The sequence below is a fragment of the Camelus bactrianus genome, chromosome 20, assembly GCF_048773025.1.
Source record: "Camelus bactrianus isolate YW-2024 breed Bactrian camel chromosome 20, ASM4877302v1, whole genome shotgun sequence".
NCBI classification, from domain to species: Eukaryota; Metazoa; Chordata; class Mammalia; order Artiodactyla; family Camelidae; genus Camelus; species Camelus bactrianus.
Window position 1 is genome coordinate 1,442,895 of NC_133558.1, and position 17,361 is coordinate 1,460,255.

The window sequence follows — 17,361 nt, forward strand, 5'->3', positions numbered from 1 at the left end:
TGACCTAGAATCACCTCGGGGCCGTGAGGGTGAGAGCACCCCCTCTGGGAGGCGAGCGGCACCACGTGCAGAAATTGTGGTTCGCAGGGAGAGTGCTTTTTACCGTCCGCGTGCCCGCTCGGCGCCATCCCCATGGCCACCAGCGTTGGGCAACAGCGCTCTCCAAGGCGCGGACGCTCACACGGCATAAGGGGCTTGGGGAAGACAGACGCAGAAAGGGAAGAGGCACTGCGTCAGTGGACAGCTCGTGGTACCAGCCGCCTCGCTCTGCTGTTGGGGTCTTGGGAGATGAGGCTCCGAGAGCTTGGATGACTGGACAGGACACACGGTTTATGAGCGTTACATGCCCGGCTCCTTGACGCCGCAGACCACGCTCTTCCAGTCACAAGCTCTTGCAGAGACAGTCCGGGCGGCCTGACTGCTTGCACCTCGAAGGAGTGGGTACCGGTCGGGGATCTCCGAGGAACAGAGCCAAAGGGATGGACATCGATTTATCATCTACTGATCAATCAGTGGACCTCTGTCATCTGTCTGTCTGTCACTTATCCTTCTATCCCTCCATCATCTGTCTGTGTTACCTATTATCTGTCACTGTCATCTGTCTAGTCTGGGTTACCTCTCTCACCCCGCCCCCATCATCTCTCCACATCTGTGAGGGAGGACTTACCGTGAGGAATCGGCTCACACAGTCATGGAGGCCGACAAGACAAGACCTGCAGTTGGCGGTGGGGAGACCCTGGAGAGCTGACGGTGTAAATTCTGGTCCAAGTCCAAGTCTGAAGACAGGAAAAGACCAGTGTCCCAGCCTGAAGACGGGCAGGGGGAGTGCATTCTCTCTTACTCAGCGTCTTTGCGCTTTCAAGCCTTCAGTGGGTGGGACGAGAACCCCCGACGTTGGGGACGGCCATCCACTTTACTCAGTCTACTGAATCAAATGTTAATCTCTCCCCGAAACACCCTCACAGACACACCCAGGAAAATGTTTGACCGAATACCTGGCTCCTCAGTGGCCCAGCCAAGTTAATGCATAAATCACAGGGTACTTACTATAAAAGGATTTTAGATACATCATTTCAAGAAGGAATAGACATTAAGGAAGTTATAGTAAAAGGTTTTTGAAAATTTTAGCAGTAGTATTTTCCATTCATATAAAGTAAAATGATGGATTTTATGTGTGATCTAAGAGACTTTATATAGATTTGTAATTTTTTAAACCATCCTTTGAAGTCAGGTACTAATATTCCCATTTTATTGACAGAGACACTGAGGTCCAAAGAGACTGAGTGACTTCCGTAAGGTCATAAGTGAAGAAAGAGGAAGAATTAGCCCTAAATTCAGATCGATCAAAAAGGTAACCATCAGTAGGTAAATTATAGTTTTGTTCATTTGTCTATAAACCTTTTCAAAAGGTTTTTAAAGTAAAAAAAATTGAAAACTAGTACTTGATGTACTTAGATTTAAAAATGCCAAACTCTTTCCAGAATAAAGTCTGTGTGAGTCTCAGATGCTCTGAAAAGTTTTTGCAATCTTAAAACATAATGCATAACACAGATTGAAGCTACTGACCACCAGGGAGGGGGAGAGTGGTTAAGAAAGTCGGAAGAGACAGCAGGAGCCTAGAAAACTGTCATTTTCTTGGACAAGGAGCGTGACCTGGCTGTATGCTGTCCAATAAATGCCGTATTTCTCTGTTCAGCCCACGCCCAGCCCTCTGAGGGGCAGGAGGAGTCCTCTGGATGGAGGGCGGCCCAAGTTCTTGGGGGAATAGGCTGTGGAAGGGACCAGCATCCTGGAGCTGCGGCTGAAAAAGAACCCCAGTTGTCCCAACTGGGGACCAAGACAGTGACTCTAGTGTGTGAGACCCAGAGTCAAACATTTCTCAGCAGAGCTCGGACGAGGGGCCTGGGGGAGCTGTGATGAAGTGCCAAGGCTGGGGGAGCGGGCTGGGGAGAGCAGTGTTAGGAGTGATTGATAACAGCTAGAGGTGTCCAGATGTTTTTATTACTTTCAGTCTTGCTCCCGGCATCGTGTTTGCAAGTAGACTAGTAACGCCAGCTGTGCTCATGCGTAACCTTTACCATGTCATGTAGGTCATCGTGCCTACCTCTGGCCCAGACCGCCCTCTGAGACCCAGGCCTGTGGACCCCCTGCCCGCTTGAGAGTTCCTCGGAGATCTCTCAGAGTGGCTCAGTTCGAACGTGGCCAACACCAAAGTCAGGTTTTCCCTTGAAAGCCTCGCGCTTGCTTAGCTATTATCCCGATGAGTGGCACCGCCAACCAATGACCTGGGGCACACTTGAGCACCCTGGGAGTCACCTCCGGCTCCTCCCCTCCTCCTCCTGCACCCAGCCCGTCGCCCCGTCCAGGCCATCGGCTGGTCCTCTCCTCAGACCATCACAGCGGTCCACTCTGCCTACATCCCCTGTTGCCCATTTGGGTGGAGCTCCCACCCTGCAGCTGGAACAGTCTTGTTAACAATGAAACTAGAGACGGCCACGCCCGTCTCTGCAGGGTCGCCTCACGCCAGTGTCTTCCCCCTGCACCCTGTGCTCCGGCTCCACAGCAGGTCCCACGCTCCCTTGGCCGGTCCATCCCAGCCCCACCCACTGACACGGGCCCCTTTGGTGTATTGGTCCCTCTGCCTGGACCAGACTTTCCTTCTGGCTTTGCCTATGGAACTCCCACTGCTCCGTCTCCTTCACACCTCAGCTCGGCCCCGACTTCCTCCCGGAGTCCTTTCCCGACCTCCCCATCGGGTCAGCCCCTTGTAGGAAGACTCAGAGCTCCCCCAACCTCTCCTCTGAAGCTTGCTTGCTTGCTTGCTTGCTTGCTTGCTTGCTTGCTTGCTTTCTTTCTTTCTCTCTTTCTTTCTTTTTTTCTTTTCTTTTCTCTTTTCTTTTCTTTTCTTGTCTTTTCTTTTCTTTACAATTGTAATTTAACACGTACTCATGTGGTCATTGAATGAGTGTCCCCACTCCTGACACAGGCAGGGTCAGTTTCTGGTTTCATTCTTTTTATTTTGGAATCGAAAGTATAAATAATAAGTGAATCCAAACTGAGCAGGGAATTTCTTATGGCTTTTTGTGGCCACCATGTCTGTGGTCACCGGTCAGTCCCTGGGTGTCACCACCAACTCACTATTGCTCACTCTTTGCAGTTTGCTCTGTTAAACAAGATAGGAAATTGGGAAGCGGCTGGGCTAAGAATTGCACTAGAAGCGCAAACTTTAAAGATTATGCTAAAAAGTCCCTGGCAAATGGGTCTGTCAAAACATAATAAAATTTGATTCTGCAGAACGTAACTTTGAAAACATTTAACCAGACCCCTTCATTTCCTTCATTTCCCCTTTTCCCTCATGCTCGGGGAAGGACAGAATGCATTCCGCATACGTTAATTTCCTAATTTTCTAGTGAATTATCTCCTTATTTTTCCATTATCGCACTTTTTGGTATATCTCTGCACAATCAGGTCTTAACTTGGGACCTCTCTGGGATGAGACGGTCCCACAAACGGGGAGGATGCCAGGCCTGAGGAGAACGTCGAAGCGTCTTGGCATCCGAGGTGAGTCAGCTCAGCACCACGTCCACCTCAGGTGGTTCTTTAAAATTTCTGTTGGTTTTCACCAAAGCGTTTCACATCACACAGCTGAAGTTTTGTGGAGAAGTTTAGAAAGTTGCACCACGGGGTCAGCAAGCCTTCCGTGTTCCCAGCTTGCTGGAGATGAAAGTTAATCTCCACCTAGAGGCACTCAGCAAGCGGAAGTTTGAGTTTTGGGCAAAGCTCCTTGATTTGTGAGTATTTGCTGGCGCTTCAGACCATCTCTGCATTAACATTCTTAAATTTCACACAATTTACAAAGGCGGTGGGACCAAGAAGTGATCGCACACCCGCGGGGACTTTGGTGATGCTGTAAATCAGCCGCTCCACTCGGAGGGCTGGCCAGACCTCTCGGCCTTTGGATTTTCGGAACATAATTCAGTCTCAGCCTTGGGTTCATCTCTGTCTTCTTCCCAGAAGAGCAGGGGGAACATCCTGAGAGTTTTCGGGTTACAGTTTATTAAAGTTCTTAAATCATCTCAAGAAGGGAAATATGACCTGAGTAAAACAAGTGCTTTTTTTTAAAATGGCCATCAGAACAAAGCCTGGTGTCCGAAACTGAACAGTTAACTGTGAACTTGGCTGCTCAGGCCCAGAGAACCACTGCAGGCTCCTGTTGGATTTCAGCCACGTACTCATCACCATGTGTTAATAAGTCTGTCACACTTCAGAAACGTGTCTGTGCATTTTACACGTAACACTCACAATACTGAGAAACTTGAGGCCAGCTTTCAACAGCTGCGGCAGAAGTTTTGACAGTTTTCCTGTGAATTAGCATCATTCTGAATTAGCAGCTTGGTTACACAGTCAATTTGGACAATTTGGACCCCAAAGTGGTGCCTCAGGTCTGATGTATTTGTGTAGCCATCTGGACGACTCCCAGGTGACCGCTCGTGGAGAACACAGGGCAATGCCCTTCCGGCAGGCGGCCCCCTTTCCGGGCAGACGTCTGACTGTGCGGCAGTAAGAATTTGCCTTTCCTGTGATTGAGGCAATGACTTCAGAAGGTCCAACGCTTTCCCTCTTCATTCTTGAAACCCAGACAGCACTGGGAGCCCCCTGAGCCCCTGATGGCAATTGTGGGATGAAATGTTTTAATTGACAAAAGAGCCCCTTGGCTAAATTCTCATCTTTGTAGAACTTGTCAGAAGTGTTCAGTTTCAAGCCAAAAAGCTGCCAGAATGAAGGCCAATCACTAATGACAGAAAGATTAGGAGAGCAGAGGTCTCCGGGCTGCACAAAAGCACATGATGGGACAAAAGGCAGGGGGTCAGCTGAGGGCAGTGAACCCACAGCCGATCCGCACGAGGAGGGACCTGGTACCTGACGCCCAGCACCTCGCGCCCGCGCTGCACACCTGGAGCAGCGGTTCATCTCTGCCCTGAGGAGCTGAAAATAGACACCCCAAGAGTATTTGTAACTATGTGTCTTTTTTCTCATTGTGTGTCTACACTGTTCCAGGCCAGGAGAACACAGTGGAGAGACGCAAGTGACCACACAGGTTATTTTCTGGGGGAGCCTATCAGGCAGGTCCCTATATTCCAGTGACAAACACACACACACACAATATACATGCACACATACACACATGTACATACACACCCCACATATGTGCACACACACACACACACAGTATACATACACACCCACACACATACACACAGTATACATGCACACATATGTACACCCCACATGTACATGGACACACACATGAACACACACACACGGAGTAGACCCCAGACAACCCATGGTGGGTTTTCTGCAGGCTGTGGATTACCTCCAAGAAAGCCCCTCACGGTCCTGAGCTGTAGATGGGCTGGAAGTGGGCTACTTTAGCTCAGTTGAGGAAGGTGTACCAAAGGGCCAGCGGGAAGACAGGCGTGAATGGTCCCGAGGACAGTTCGGCCCAGGCCTTGGTGATGGTGGTTGCTGAAGGCCGCTGCGCAGGGCTTCATGTCGGATACAGAGGGAGTGGGGGCATCTTCCCCTTGACTTTCCCACAGCCGCGCCTTCTCCAGGGCCAAATCACAGGGCTCAGCGGGGTGAAGAAACCGGATTCGAACTGCTCGATCTCGGGACTTACTGTTAGTTCTGATTACCTAGAAAAGAAGTTGGAATTTGGCTACAGAGAAATTTTGAATGTTTACATTTTCCCTAAACTGTGGAATCTTTTGCCCCTTCAGTAGCCCCGTCTGCACCCCCAAACCCCGCTGCTGCCCAATGAGAGGGGTTCTGTCTTAACCTACTCTGCTTCGGGGCCTCTCGGGGCAGGATTAAAGTAATGACCGGGTGGCAGAGGCGGAGAATCTGGGGAGAGTTGATTGGCTTCCAGAAAGTTCTAGGAGGGAAAGGGGTAGGTGGGCAGGGAGATTGGCAGGCTTCAGCTGAACCTGACTTGAAGGAGTCTTTTTAAAAAATTGAAATATAGTCGATTTACAGTGTTGTGTTAGTTTCTGGTGCACAGCACGATGATTCAGTTATACACATACACACATATACAGATTCTTTTCCAGATTCCTTTCCATTATATACTATTATAAGATGTTGACTATAGTTCCTTGTGCTGTACAGCAGGACCTTGTTATCTGTTTTACATATAGTGGTTTGTATTTGCTACTCCCAAACCCCTAATTTATCCCTCCCCCCACACCTTTCCCCTTTGGTGACCGTAAGTTTGTTTTCTGTGTCTGTGAGTCTGTTCAGTCTTCTTGACAAGCTTGGAGAGAAGCAGAGAGAGGTTTGAGGAGATGCTGACATGTGCTGAAGACACTGAAGGATAAAGAGTGATTTCTGGAGTCCTTTATGTGCTCGTATGTTTGTTTTTAATTAATAGAATCCCGTTTTGCATTTTAAAGAGACCCCAGGAAAATACATTTTAATTGCTTTTCTAATGAAAACCATGGATGTCAGACAGTGTTTCTTTGTACTTGACCTCTTGCCAAGACCGGGAGGCGGTGTCTGGCCTACGTGGGTGACAAATGTGACCAAAGCCCCACGTGCCGGTGCTGAGCGGGAACTGCGTCCAGGACCCAGCGTCCCGACGTCTTCCTGTGGCTGTGCCGAGCTGCCTCCACGCGGGCCCGGTGTGCCGACGTCCCCGTGTCCCGGTGTGACGCCCGTCGAACCTCAACAGTTAAGGCTCCAGTAGCAGCAGGAGTGACTAAAGCAGGGACGTAAATATGATCCTAGTCACTTGTGCCTGTTTCAAATCCACACACTTTGAAATAAAATGGCTTGTTTGAAACCTTTTGTGTAACCACGGCAGGGCTAGAACTTTGACACTAGAAGATACACTTTTCTATTTTTAAAAAATGCCACTATTTTCAAAAACAAAAGAGAGCAAAACAGTCACCACAAAGTGAAGGAGTCAGCGTTTGCTGGTGACTTTCCATCTGTGCCAGAGCGAGTTTCACTAGCAATTTTAAAAATCCTGTCATAAGCAGAAAACAGACTTGGCCACGAACATAAACTCCCTTTCCTGCTGGTGATTGAATGTGACTTCCAGATTTATAAACTCACAGGCCACTCACATCGCGTTAGTTGTTGAACTGGGGCAAGGTTTGGCTTTGAAAGATGTTTACAATATTTTTCAAGTTTTGTAATAAGCGAGTGTCCAGTGAAATGCACCATGTGGACAGCAGGAATGAGGCAGCCTGACAGTTTTCTGCTTGTGTTCCCGGTGTCAGCTGCCTGCACGCCCAGCCCCGGGTGGCTGCCTCGCTCGAAGATAGAGGCTTAAACAGTATCACAATGACACGGTGATGCTGAGCTGGGGTGCTGAAAGACGTTATCTATGGCGGCCTACGTACTGACTCTAAGTGAAGTCATCCTTTCTCAAAGTTTAGCCAGTTAAAGTCGTACATTGGTCCTGGGCAAGAAGCCAGCTGTTTCTGGAAACATAAGAAAGGTGCAGATTGGAATCTCCTTTACGTTTTCATGCCGTGTGAGTTCACTCTGCTCAGACTGTTACGTCTGAACCCGATCTGGGAACCCGGGCTGGCAGGTAGCAGCAGAGCTGTCGGATAGCTCAGCTGCCCTGGTGTCCGGTGTCCTGGCGACCCCCGGCCCTCAGAGTGGCTGCAACTCACTCCCAGCCGTCGTCACCAACAGGTCCCTCAACTCGGATTTCATGGCAGGTCGTTGCCTCCAGACCCTTGGCATTTGGAGGCTATTGGAGGCTTTGGCTGTGAGATGGGGTCTCTGCTGGGAATGGAGGGAGGGAGGTGGATGCTGGGAGTGGAGTCGCCTGGGGCCCTCAGATGTAACCAGGTGGAACCCCAGAGCCATCTATTCGGCAATGATTCCCCACTCTTTCTGTAGTCTCCCCCAGGCTGCAGGGTCATTCTGCCTGGGACAGCCCCTCTACACTGCAGGCCTGCACTTTGTCTGTTTCTTTTTGGACCAGACTCAGTACAAAGATGTCAAGGAGGGTGGGGGAGGGGCAGGAAGACACGCGGACTGGCTTGGAGGCCACACACACACACACCTGGTTTCCATGACCCTGCCCCTTTGTGTCTCTGTGTGTTTTGGTTGTGCAGAGTTTCACTCTTTTCTCTTCCTACTTAAAGTGTTCTATACAATGTACTCATTGCTCAGTTTAATGTGAATTAAAGTGAAACCTTTTTGAGAGCTGATCTAAGATACCCTGAATGTTAGGCATGTGTTTGACCGAATGTAACAGAAAATGTGAAGATGTTTAAAAAATATTTGTGCCAGGTAACAAGACATTTTAGTGTGGCTGAAACAGAGCTAATATCAAGGTTCCATCTGTCTTCCTGCTCTGCCTTAGTTTGTGGGTCTTCATCCTCATGGTGGCAAAATGGCTGCTGCAGCTCCAGGCACTACATTTCAGGCAGAAAGAAAGGAAAGGGGCAAAAGGTGGAAAGGGGCAGGCCTACTGGGTCCTTCATCTTTCAAAATCTTTCTAGGACCTTCTTCCCTAGGACATCTACTTATATCTCACAGCCCAGAACAAACCGGCTCTCATATCTACCCTCTACTGCACAAATTCTATAGCTTCCGTATTAGAGGAAGGGGGACTGTATGAATTTTGAGTAGCTTTGTGAGGACTTTAACACTCTAAGATAACCCGTAGGAAATGCATATTTTGAATGTGGACCTGAGGACGGTTTAAAGTGAGTCAGGACTACCTATGCGTAGGGTGACTGTATGTCTGAGCTTGTCTGAGACGCTTCAGTTTAGCCCGAGTTCCTGGCCTAATTGCCGACGGTGCCTCCCTTCGCCTCTCTCCCAACTTGTTACTCTGAAGAAGTTCTGGGCGTTTTCAGCACAGATGATTCTGCCTGTTCTGGGGCTTCAGAGGGCTGGAGTCGCGCAGCAGCCCCTCCTCTGGGCAAGTGGAAACTCAGGGTACTAGTCTGAGAATCACCTAGGTGTGTTACTGTGAAAGCTAATTTATTTCGCACATTTTCTAAGACCCAAATGAACTCTGGGTCCCAGTTGGGTCCAGATCACCTATTTTCAAGGCTTATTTTGAAAAAATCTCTACAGGGAGCAAAACAAAGCCACCTCAGCAACGAGCTCTTCTCTGGGGCAAAGAATGTGGACTCCTGGAAGCCAAGATCTTTATTTCACAGGAAGGAATGCGGGTTTGGGAACTTCTGAATGGCTCTTTTCAAATTTAAGGTCTCTAAGAGATACAAATTAGCAGCACAAAATCTTAGTCCCTTTGAGTGCTTCAGCCTGTGAACTGTAAGTTAAAGTTTGTGTAGCCGTTTGGTGGGGGTTAACCCTACCAGAAAGAGCTGTTAAATATTTTATGGTGTCTCAACGTGCTTGCAACCTTGGGCACCATTCCTGCCTGTCCCCTGGCACATTTTTGTTCGAGTAAGAAAGGGAACAACAGAATGCACATAAAAATATTCCCAGTTAACAGAAGTTTCAATGAATTAAAGAAAGAAAGAACACACATGTTTGCACTTAGGCGTGGTATGGGGCCAATTTTTTCACGAAGACGGCCTTATTACTTGTGCGCTAAACGAAGCTCTGAATGGTCAGCATTTGACAAGGGGGATTTCCCTCCCTGCTCCTTCCCCGATAGTATATATTAAACTAATTGCTTTATTTTAACGAGCGGGACCCTGTTTCCCCCAACCATCCTCCTGACCCACAATGTGAACTTCAGCTCTGAGAGTCTTTGCTGAGATAATTGCGCCACCGATATGATTTAATGCGCTTTCCCTCCAGTGCAGCAAGTCTTCTCTGTCTCTAAAATAGTTTTAACTCTCAAAGGGTCAGGTTCCCATCCTACATAATTCTTGGAGAGTCATATAAAAAATTTGGCCCAGAGTTTCCTTATCATTTATAATTTTCAAAATACTCTCCGAGTCACCCAACTATCTAGTGTTTCAGAGATGAACAATTTGCTGTTTTCCACGAATAAAAATTCTCTGAAGAGTAATAGAAGGAAGCCAATAGGATTAAAACTGTCACAGGGAAACTGTGACAAACATGCAGGCCCCATCTCTGGTCTGCATTTGCAAACAGACCTGTCTTTGGTGTCTTCTAAAAAAATTCCTTGTGATTGAGGTGAACACACATGGGAAACTGGCAGGTGGTGGGGGACTGGCCTTCCTGCCACGGACAGAGACATGGAAACGGGTGCCATTCCAAGGGTCCCCTTCCCTGGAAACCTCCCCCTGATCTGCTGGCTCCCAAGTCCCAGAGCAGCACTGAGTTCTATGGTTTTCCTTCTCACCTCCCATGTTCTTCCTGGCAGGATGCCTCGTGCCTTTGTGGACTTCACACACACACACACACACACACACACTCAAAATACACTTTGCCCCACAGAGAAATCCACGTACATCCCATAACCAACTCCTACATGCAGACACACACACACTTCCACAATTAGCATTATGCTTAATTGTTTTACATTCTACCTGGTCCTTGCTCCTTAAGGAAGAATCTTGCTCTCTTGGGATACGCTTAAGCAAACACTTTCAACGCTAACTCTTTAGGGAAGGCATTGGATCAGTCGGGAGGTAAACATAGTCCGTCCGGGCAGCTTCGGCGGATGGAATGCGGAGGAGCTGGCGTCCCAAGACCCGGGCCCGCCCTGGCCCTGACAGTTTCAGCTGAATCATCTCGGACAAGGTACCTTGCCTTTCTGGTTCTCAGCGGTCTCATCTGCAAAATGGGAATGAAATGACCACCGCCCCCCAGCATTGTCGTGAGGCTGTATGAGACGCAGGCATTTTAAATCCGTAGAACACCTCCAGACAGCCGTCTCCTTTCAGGCGAGGCCGGCAGCTGAGCAAGCCTTTAGGATTTGAACAAAGTGCTAGATGGCAGTGAACACACCTTCCAGAAATGAACAGAAATAAGGTGAGATCTGCACAAAGCTCCCTTTAGCTCTCAGCTGGGCAGGGGCTGCTTTCCTGCCCGCACCTGCGAGGCTGGACACGCCCGCCTGCGTGGGGCTGGCAGCACAGCGCTCCAGGGGATAAAAGGAGCCTCCCAGGAACCGCGGGGACGCGGGGGCGGCCACTCCCGCCCTCCCGGGACTGCGCGTCCTCTCTGCACAGGGAGGCTCCCCTTTCTTCTCGGTTGGGAGTCCTTCCGGGGTCTCAGCAGGGGATGCCCCCCCGACCCAGCACCCGGCCCCACGGTGCGGCGGAGAGCGGGGACCAGGACCAGGGCCAGCACGGGAGGAGGGAAGGGGGAGGCCGCTCATCAGATAACTCGCTCGGTGTCCCTTGTCCGTCTCAGGTCAGCCCCGCACGGCCTTCCTGCCGCTGTCGGGAGTGGGGTCCATTTCGCCTGGAATCGGGCGTGGGGACGAGCATGCTGCGCGCGACCGTGCACGGCCCTGTGTCCTGGTGCCGTGTCTTCCGCGCCCCGGCTCGTGGGCCCGCGCCCTGGACTCGGTCTGCCCTTGTTCTCGGGGGTGGGGGTCAGCCTCTTGTCCCGCGCTGCCGTTAGTGCTGTGGTTTCTCACCCGCTGTCCCTCCGCTCGTGGGCCTCGCTTTAACCCAATTCTTTCCGTTACCTTTTTTTTTTTTTTTAAATCCTTGAATCATTGCCAACCATTTCCAACCACACGCTTCCCGTTTCTCTCCGTGGCAAGTGGGTAGTTGATGGAAACCCAGCGGCAATAAAGCTATAGGTGTGCGTGGCTGCAATTTCTGAGCGATTAAGTTGCACCAAGGCCAGGTAGCCCGTCTCCTAAACGTCCAGCCATCTGTTAACCTAGCACAGGTTTGGCGTTGGTCCCCTGGAAAAGGTCAGGCGTTGGGTGGGTCTGTATAAACCCAACATCCGGGCTGCAGAAACAGTTTCTGGAGGAAGCCCTGCTGGTGGCTCCATCCATCAGTACTGCACGGATGGTACCAGTTTGCCCCCAAATGGCCACCCCCAGCTCCTCCTAAAACTTCAGGCCCCCGGGCTCGTTCCTCCCTTCCTGCAGAGGGTGGATCTTCCTGCGGCTGCCCTGACTTCACCCTTACGCTGAACTTGCTCACGTGTGTTTTTATAGACCTGTCTTCCGCTAGACCAGGGCTCATCAACATTCTTCTGTGAAGCCAGACAATAACTACCTTAGACCTGGCGGCCACGCAGTCGGTCTCAGCTACCCAGCGCCGCAGTGATGGCACAAAACAGCCGCGTGAACATTTAAAGCAGCGGCGTGGCCCTGCTCCAATGGAGCTTGTTTATGGACATTAAAATTTGTATTGAATCTAATTTTTACATGAAATATTATTCTTTTCATTAAAAGAACACTTAAAACTGTAAAAATGACATTTAGCTCACAGGCTGTAAATAAAGACATGGGCTGGATGGGGCCCGCCTATTACAGTTGGCTGAACCCTGTGCTCATGAGAGTGCAAATTCCCGGGGCCGGACTTTTCATGCTGGTGTGTTCTCGAGCCTTGGCCCGTGACAGGTGCTTAATTAACACTGGTTCAATAAAAGAGCAAACTAGAGAATTTCTTCTGAGTCTGTAATATAATTATAATGCATGTTTATTAATATGCATTATATTATGTAATGTTATAATAATACACTGTATGATGTAAATATAATATGTTAACTTATCTTTGTTTAGTTCTTTGCAGTTGAACAAATGCTTCCACAAACGTCGTTTGCTTTGTCTGCATGCCTGTGCTAACAAGCCTGTTTTACAGGTGATGGAATCTGTCCTAGAGTGCGTTTTGGCTTTTGTGAACACATCATACAAACACTGATTTTCAGTGGTGTCCAAAGAATTGCCCTTATAGAAACTGCCTTCCTCTTTTGTTTTTGTTTTCTACTCTTCAATTACTTTTGGAGATGCTTTAGGTGATTTTTCGGACCTAATAATGCATCAGTTTCCTGTAACACATCTCAGCTCCTCGGTGACTTTGGTTCACACCCCGGGGAGAGGGCAAATTCTAACGTCCTCAGGAACGTGAGATCAGGGTGATCGCCGGACATTCTACTGCCAGTGGTGCAAGCTCTGAAGGAAGAAGACTGTCCGCGGGGCAGATGGCAGCTGTGCGGGCCGCAGGGCCGAGTTATTCTCCATCCTTCTCAGCCTGCTCTGTGCCCGGGGAGGCTGGCGTCCAGTTGGGTTTGACCAGTGGACAATGCCTGTGGGCTATCAGAGGATATCAGAGGATGGGGCAGAAAGAGGTTGGAAGTTTACCCAGCTGTCCCAGGTCTGCAGTGACCATGTCCCCCATGGGGAGACTCCCCCGCCTTACCTTTTAGGTGGGGGTGCTAATGGTTTTCCGTGTTGCTTCTGGAATACCTGACTACACCCTCACCTGCCCAAACCTCTGTAAATAATGTCTTCATTAAAAGCTTCCCTGGTAAACTGTGTGAGTCGCCTTCTCTTCCTGTGTGGACCCGGGCTGCCGAGCAGCCTGTGGGCTATGCCTGGGGGACACTGGGGCCCAACTCATAGCGATGACTTCAGAAACTCTCCTGCTGAAAACTTCCTCTTTGGGTCACGACTCCAGGCATCTCTTTGGCATTGCAGACAGCCCTCGCCCACGCCACCTGTTAAGGAGACATCAGTCATCTGTCCTTACGGCCAGCGTGGGGAAACAGGCTAGCTGTCCCACTCTCTTCTGTGACATGGTGGCCTCAGGCCACTGAGGGAATTTCGGCTCATCTGAGCAACTGGAGCCAGTGCAGCAAGAAAGGAAAGCTGGGAACCCACTTATGGAGGTCAGACCGAGTTGGGCCTTCAAAGAGGAGGCTGAAGGCGCACGGCACCCACGGGAGGAGGGAGGGGCTTAACCCTCCACAATGGGTTCAGGAACTGGAGTTGGGGACACTAACGATAATTTGTGTCTATTTTTTCACACTTTCACCACCACGGATGAGCCCTCTGGCTTCTCTTACAAGGACACTAATCCTAGTGGACCAGGACCCCACCCTCACGGTCTCTTTCAACCTTAAGTACTACCTTAGAGACCCCATCTTCAATACGGCCACACTGGGGGTCAGGGCTTCAACCTATGAGTCTGTGGGGGTGCAGTGCCCCAGAGGTTGTCCTCCTGCTCTGACCTCTGAGCCCTGGGGCGTCAGGGCTGGGCAGGGTCCCTGGCTCTGGACGACGTCCCTGCCCCATGGCTCCTCCTGTGCCTCCCAGGCCTCAGGCAGTGCTGCCTTTTTGTTTGCTTATGTCTGTATTTCTGTCCTTCGGTGTAGGTCTTCACTTAGGTTTTGCGAATGACTTACTCATTACATTCTCCGTATTTCATATTCCTTTCACATTGGGGTCTTTTCTTTCATCACATTTTGAAAGCTTGCTTATTATAGAAACTTTCTACTGGGCCATGTTGCTGAATCTGATTATTGTCTGTAATAGTTTTGGACTGACTGTTAGGTGTCCTAGTAAAACAGTATCGTCTGCAGATGAAATGATTTTACTTTCCATTTTCCAATTTCAAGTGCCTTTCTTTTCTTTTTCTAATTGAATTTCTAGTGTCTATAGAACAATTCTAAGTCACAGCGGTGATAAAAGGCATCTATTTTTCATTTCTGAATTTAAAAGCAATTTTCTTACCAAAGAATTCATCTCTTCCTAAATTATTTTTTTTTAAAATCAAGAATAGGTTTGGATGTTGGATTTTACCAATTTTTAAAGTCACCTATGGAGACCACATAATTTTTTCTTTTGACAGTTTTAATATGGTGGATGATGCTAATGGCTTTCCTAACGTCGAACTATCCTTGAATTCTTGAGATCGGCCCACTTGGTAGCGGCACATAATTCTTCCAATATTTTTCTGGATTTTACTTACTGATCACGCAGTAAGCGTTAATCTGTCCCAGGCTGACTTCTGGAAACCTGGCGTCCAGAAGAGGAGCTGCTCTTTCAAGCCACGTGGAAGGCAGCTACAGGCCAGAGTTTAAGGCGTCAATTCTGGTCAGCTGCTAGGTCTGAGCAGGCCGGGACACGGGCTGGTGTTTCCCCAAATGCGACTGCCATTGCGACAAATCCTGCTCTGACTTCGCTCCTTCACATACCTCTAGCTCCACGTTTGAACTACAGTTCCTTTCTCACGGGGGAGGACGGGGAGTCCAAGATTCCCCTCCCCAGTCTGTGAACCTTGGTTGCAGCACAGAACTGAAGCCAAGGTTCCATTGCACCATACCGGTTTCGCAGCTTGGTCCCTGATCACGTCAGGCAAGTGCTGGTGGCCCCTCAGCCTGAGAGTCAGGATCCCTCCCCTGGGGTATCAGGTCTGGCTCAGCCAGAGAGCCAGGCGGTGCCTCAGAGTGTGATGGACAACAAGGGGCCACACATCCCCCAGAGATGTCATCTCTCAGTGTCCCCAGTGCACATTGGCCCAGCAGGGCCATTTGTCCAGTTTGTGTGACGTTGTTAGGGTTTTCTTCATCGGTGTTTTCAAGTGAAATTGCCCTGCAGTCTTCCCTCATGTGAATGTTTGGGAGGTCTTGTTATCAACATTATGCTACTTGCATGAATAGAATATGACTGCTCTGAAACAGAGCGAATAGCATTGGGGGTACTTGTTCCTTAAGCTTTGGTGGAAATCTCTGGAACTGTCCAGACTTGGTGCATTTTAGGGAGCAGATCTTTAATAATTTTATTTCTTCTGTGTTAATTGATCTGAGTGGATTTTTCTGTTCTGGGGTCAATTTTTCTAATTTATACACATTTATTTGTATGAAGGTTTAAACTTAGCCTCTTAGAATTTAGAAAATTTACTTTACATTTGCATTATCATTTGAGTTTTCCACATTTGTATTTCTCCCCTCAACATTCCAATGATTTTTAATGTTTTACTAAAACCAATGCTTATGTTTACTTTTTGGTATTCCCGTTTTTCTATTTTTTTAGTTTTTCATCTCTGACTTGATTTGTAGTTATGCCTTCTTTCTGTTTTCCTTAAATTCATTTTGTTGTTTTTTTTTTTTTTCCAGGTTCTTAAACTGCATGCTCTCTTTGCTCATCTTTCATAGTTTCTTTTCAATAATGTTAAGAATCTAAAGCGACTCCTTTCCTCCGGAAACGTCTTTCATTGTGCCTCAGAGGTTTTGATATGCGCGGTTTTCTAAATATTCAGCTGTTTTGATTTTGGTTTTTCGGTGGCAGAAGAATTTAAAGTTTTAAAAATATTTCTAGATGGTAGATTTATTTGTTTTTAAGTTTCTACTTTTATTATTAATTTCTTGTTTTATTGTGGTATCAAAAAATGTTATTTTTCCTTTTTAATGTGAAAATATGTATGGAGATCTTCTTTCTTGCTGACCAGAATCCATGTGTGTAGCATTTAAAAGGTCATGTGGAAAAAAAGAATTTCTCTCTGATTTTTAGGATACAGAGTGGGATGTATAGCGATCACCTCGTTGTTTGTCAATTTGGTCTTCTATTTCGTTGTGTGTGTCTACACATATTCAACTTTTCACCCTCCCGAGCTTTTCACTCATTTAATTTTTTTTTTAACTTTCACCGTGTGCTGCTCTTTCCTATATGTGCATTTTGCAAAGGCAACAAAATCCAAGTCTGACAGGTCGTCCTATCTCTCCAGATCAGATGAGCTCAGAGCAACTTCTTGGCCCTGACATGCTATGCAGAGGCACCAGGCCAGCCTTTGAAAGCACAAATGGGGGCAAGTTGGAAATAAAGCAAGAGTGACATGTCAGAACAGTCAGGGTGACAGATGAGCTCTTTGGCTGAGGACCCAGTGGTTGAATTTTCTTACCTGGCGGGTCTGTATCCACGTGGGGCCTCAGAACACTCGTCTACACAGTGTGCACAGTGGCTGGAGGGGCCGGGGCCACCAGCTGCCTGTGGTCTTGTTTTCCTGCTTCTAAAAGATGTGCGCCCTCATCAAGGCACGTGTTAGAACAAGAGCACAAACGGGGAGCCCGAGGTAAGGCCAGGTCACCGCAGATTCTGATTCTGAGCAGAATTGGTATTGGGAGCTTATGGTCACCTGGTTACAAATGCACCTATAAGAAAACAGCTAATTTTGTTAAGCCATAAGTAATGGAGGGTGACAGTTGTTGTAGTATTTTATTATGGGACATTACACATTGGAACGTTTATTTCAGAAATTTCAGCAAGCTTTTAAAATTAGAATGGATGAACATACAGATTAGTAAATAGACAAACATGGAAATGTAATTTCAGAGTCCCTTTGTCAGTAACTCATGGAGGATCAGAGCAGTGGCACCAGAGGGAGGGAGCAGGTCAGGTTCTTAGTTCCCTTGTTTAAGCATAAGGGCTGAACTTTGGAAATTATGAGCCTGGAGGTTTGAAATCCATCCCCAGCAACA

General features: G+C 48.3%; 1 long non-coding RNA gene across 6 annotated transcripts in view; it reads left to right on the forward strand.

The window, feature by feature from the left end:
* The window catches only part of LOC105079763 (uncharacterized), a 193,450-nt gene that overhangs the window by 128,108 nt on the left and 47,981 nt on the right, over nucleotides 1-17,361 (forward strand). Inside the window, exons 4-5 of one of the 6 annotated variants that reach the window (XR_012500868.1) lie at nucleotides 9-10,947; nucleotides 12,098-13,417. The exons of 4 other annotated variants lie outside the window; for them this stretch is intronic. This is a non-coding gene — a long non-coding RNA (uncharacterized LOC105079763). Of the gene's footprint in view, nucleotides 1-8; nucleotides 13,418-17,361 lie in introns of those variants that run through there. One more of the 6 variants, XR_012500867.1, reaches the window with a different exon arrangement.